The 4,287-nt window shown below is 42.2% G+C and overlaps 1 non-coding gene across 1 annotated transcript; it reads left to right on the top strand.

The window, feature by feature from the left end:
• The first annotated feature begins 720 nt into the window (after nucleotides 1–720).
• Nucleotides 721–858, top strand: LOC114818122. Its single transcript, XR_003765943.1, has one exon. It is a non-coding gene; the product is annotated as a small nucleolar RNA SNORA7 (small nucleolar RNA).
• The last annotated feature ends 3,429 nt before the right edge of the window (nucleotides 859–4,287 follow it).

The raw sequence follows: 4,287 nt of genomic DNA, 5'->3' as shown, positions 1-4,287 counted from the left end.
TGATGACAAATAAATTCTCTTTTCACTGGCACAATCTGTCCCCACCACCCAGAACTAATCAATAACAGTGAGCTTTTCTGTTAAAGAACTCAGCATGAGCATTGACTGGTGATACCTGACATGGACAACTGGGCATTTGCTGGCAGGTGGTGTGGATCAGGAGGTGGAGGTCTTTCCAGTTCTGATATCTCTGATTCTGTAGACCGGAACATGTCCCTGATACTCTCGATGGTGAGCAAAGAAGGTGAGTGAGCAGAGAGAGCGGGTGAGAGAATGATCTCTCTGAGAGGTTCCGGCCAATCCCACACAGGAAGTTCCCTCTCAGATAATTAACCAATTTCTTTCTCCAGCAAAAGACATGTAGGACCTAGGATCTGGCTCACTGGATAATTTAGACTTGTTCCCAGGGATCAATCTGTGGCTTTAATTGATTCTATTTTGCATAATGTGTGGCATTCAACCCTTTCTAAGGAGGGAAAATGAGTGATTCTAGTCAAATGAGAAGCAACATGGCCTAGTGGATAAAACACAGGCTTGGGAGTCACGGGGTCTTGCTTTTAATTCCAGCTCCGCCACTTGTCTGCTGTGTGACCCTGGGCAAATCACTGAACTTCTCTGTGCCTCAATTACCTCATCTGTAAAATGGAGATTAAGATTATGAGACTCACGTAGGAGAGGGACTGTGTCCAACCTGATTATCTTGTACCTACTCCAGCACTATGCCTCTCAGGGTCACACCTGGAGAGATTCCAGTACTCTACCAGTCTTCATGACGGGAGGGAGAGTCAAGCAGAGGAATATCCATTCCATTCCAAGCTTGGGCAGTGGCTAGTGAGTGTAAGGCAATCTGCTACAAGTCAAAACTCATCTGTGCTGGCCAGCAGCAAGCAGGGGAAAGAGTCAAGGGCGAAAACTCAAGTTCACTGCACGAAAAGAGGCAGTGGTAAATAATTTCCATATTTTTACCAAGAAAACTCTGTGGTTACACTAGCAAAACAATTGCAGATGGAAGTGGGGCATTCTGGAAAAGATGTGTCCATGGCATCACTATGAGTCAGAGACAACTCTACAGCATAAGACAAGCCAATACCCCAGCACTTCATACAGAGCCTGGCACATAGTAAGCACTTAGCAAATACCATAAAAACTGATAACTTGATCAGCTCTTTCTCAAAAAATAAATTCATCGTATCTATGTTCACTAGTTTTATCCTCTGAAAAGTTATCATCAGCATTATCATTATTAGCATTACTCACTGTCATTTTTAGAATTATCACCACAATTATTGATACTATTATTCTTATCCTCTCTCCATTCTCAACAGCCATTCTTCAGTTCCCTTTCTCCCCTAACCAGCCTGGGGCCAGGAGAGAAAGACTTAATTGCAGCCATTTCTGTTTCTCCCACAGGCCTACTTTGAGTGATGAGAGGGGGAAAATAGGTGGAAACAGCCCCTCTGGTGACCCTTCATGGAGCAAACCTTCAAGCCTTTCTGTTTATGAAGCACCGGAGGACACAAATACCAGACTCGCGCAAGGTCTTTGAAGATAGTAGATATGCCCGTAATCAGGACTCTGCAAAGACTCACTGATTTTTAGGACTGCACAGTACAGCAGAGAATCAGTGTGGTCTTTCTTCCTGGGTCTGGGAGTGCACCTTTAAACCTTTCACTTTATAAACGTGTACACTTTCAACAACTTGCAAACTTGAGTGTGGAACTGGTTGCTGTAACAAATAGTTCTTCGCAGGGGTGGGATAGTAGGTATGGAAACCTCTTCAGTGTAATGGTTCTCAACTCGACAGAGCAAACAGCTGCTTCCTCAGAATCTCGAACTATTGATGTGGAAGTCATCGGGAAACTCTATAATTCACTAAAAGAAATTCCAGAGCCCTGTCCCTGCTAATCCATCTTCTGCCATCGTAGTTCCAGGACAAAACTAAGGTTTTGGGGGCCAGCCAAGGCAGTCTCTTACTTTTGTTGCTAGTACTCAGTCTTGTTCAGTTGAGACAGATACTGGAAACTGGAGAAGAGAGTCACTAAAAGAATTTCCGTGTTGAAGAGAAGAGGGTTTGTTTACAGCATTTGGGGTTGGTTTAGATATGACAGTCAGCCAAGGTATGGTCTGATTTGAAATAGAGATATACAACCAATGAATACTAAAACAAGGCGTATTGGTGTAACAAAGAAATGGAATTACCTACAGATTCATTACATTTATTATTCACCCTGTTCAGGTTCACTGGTTAGGTGTGTAGGCATGTCCCTCTCTGCATGCACTTTCAGAGAGATATAACTGAATAACCAATGAAAATACCCTGGCCTCTAAAGAGAAGCTCCTTGCTAGCCCAGAGCATCTTTACAGAGTACAATAATGGGAAAGGGAAAGTATATTAGCAACCAGTAGACTCCTTAAAACAGCTCCCAAATCAGACAAGTTCACTGTGGCAAATTTGAAAGGACTGGGAAGTACTACTCCTGCAATATGGAAAAAAAAAATCACTGGATCTCAAGTGACTGGAAGCTTAACTAGCCACGGTCTACGGCTGCATAATCAATATATCTTTTCTCCAAAAACCTTTATAGCCAGTAACTATCTAGGCCATGGATATGGCAAGGAAATGCCATCTGACCAAAGTGCTGAAAATGACTCAGAATTGTTGTTATAAAAAGAAAGAACAATGTACTTTCAGTTCCTCATGATAATGAAAAATGGAAACCTACAAACATCTGGGAGAAGACCTGCAGACAAAGTTAAGAAACATAATTGAATGATCATGTCCAGTAATTCTACTGAACCCATTTAAGTGTTTAATATAGTGCTCTCCACTGGTAAGTGTTCAAAAAATGTAACTGATTGACTGAGACTCAACCATTCATGAGGTGCCAAAATTGAAGAACAACCCAGGGATATTGTCATCATGAGCCAAAGAAAGACATTTACTAATTTCTGAATAAGCTATAAGTCTCACTCAAGAAACCAACAATTCTGCTCACAAATATAGTTTTAAAAAGAACAACATTGATCACAAGTGGCTCTTTCATGGCTTGTAAAATAAATAACGGTGATCTCTAAACACACCCTTAACCACTGAACCGGAAGCCTTTGAAAATATAAAAATAGCACAAATGAACGTATTATCTGAAGTTTAATGTTGAGTATGTGTCCAAGCCGATATTTGTGAAATTAAGCAAGACGATCAATGTGATTTCTATAGTGGGTCATAGTAGTCACAGTCATAGAGAAGACAAGATACCACAAAATCTATTTTGTATTTTAATAGACCACTGAACAGTGATGGAAAAACATGGTTCTAGGAGCCAGAATTCATGGTCCAGGTGCCAGTTCTGCCATTCGTTTAACAGGTGTCACCTTGAGCAAGTCATTTAACCCCTATAATAATAATAACGGTGGTGTTTGTTAAGCTCTTACTAAGTGTCAAGTACTGTCCTAAGAGCTGGGGTAGATACAAGGTAATCAGGGTGTCCCCCGTGGGTTTCATACTCATAATCCCCGTTTTACAGATGAGCTAACAGAGGCACAGAGAAGTTAAGTGACTTGCCCAAAGTCACACAGCTGATTAGTGGTGGAGCCAGGGTTAGAACCCATGACCTCTGACTCCTAAGCCCATGCTCTTTCCACTAAGCCACGCTGCTTCCCCAGTCCTTCATCAGTCCTCAAGGGAATGAGAGTCCCAGACAGTCAGTTAAGGGACAGGGAATGGCTCATGACTCAGTTTTACTGATGGAACAAGGCACAATATTCAGTATCACAGTAAGAAAACATTTATTAATTTAAAGAAAACATTAATAGTAAAGGAACCTGCTTCTCATGAGGCTTCATCCCAGGGGCGATGTGAATTTCCTACTGTGGGATGATCAGTCTCAAGTCGGTATTGAAGACTAACACGATTGTCTCCAGTTAAAAAGTCTTTTCCTCCTGCCCAGGCTCTCTCCCCTCTCTCTTCCGAGACCAGCAAGCAACAGCCACTAGCATTTCCCCCCAGCCTTTGAACTATGCTTGTTGAGCTTCTTCAGGATAATAGCCATATTTCCACCAATTACAGTTCCACTGTGCTCTTAGAAGCTTTTTCATCTGGAGCCCTGGCGAGTGTGTCCATAATTGATCTTCTCTTGGAGCTTATCAGTCTGGGTCCCCAGCCATCACAGGAAGCAATATGCTGAAGGGAATTTACTCTAATACCCTGTTTGAAGGGCAAACTACATACTTAATGAGAAGGAGTGAAGCCTAGTAAGAAGCAACATGGCCCAGTGGCTTTCTTTTGAG

The sequence above is a fragment of the Ornithorhynchus anatinus genome, chromosome 17 (assembly GCF_004115215.2).
Source record: "Ornithorhynchus anatinus isolate Pmale09 chromosome 17, mOrnAna1.pri.v4, whole genome shotgun sequence".
Lineage (NCBI taxonomy): Eukaryota > Metazoa > Chordata > Mammalia > Monotremata > Ornithorhynchidae > Ornithorhynchus > Ornithorhynchus anatinus.
The sequence above is the reverse complement of the archived record's forward strand: the minus strand, read 5'-3'. Positions and strand labels throughout refer to the sequence as shown.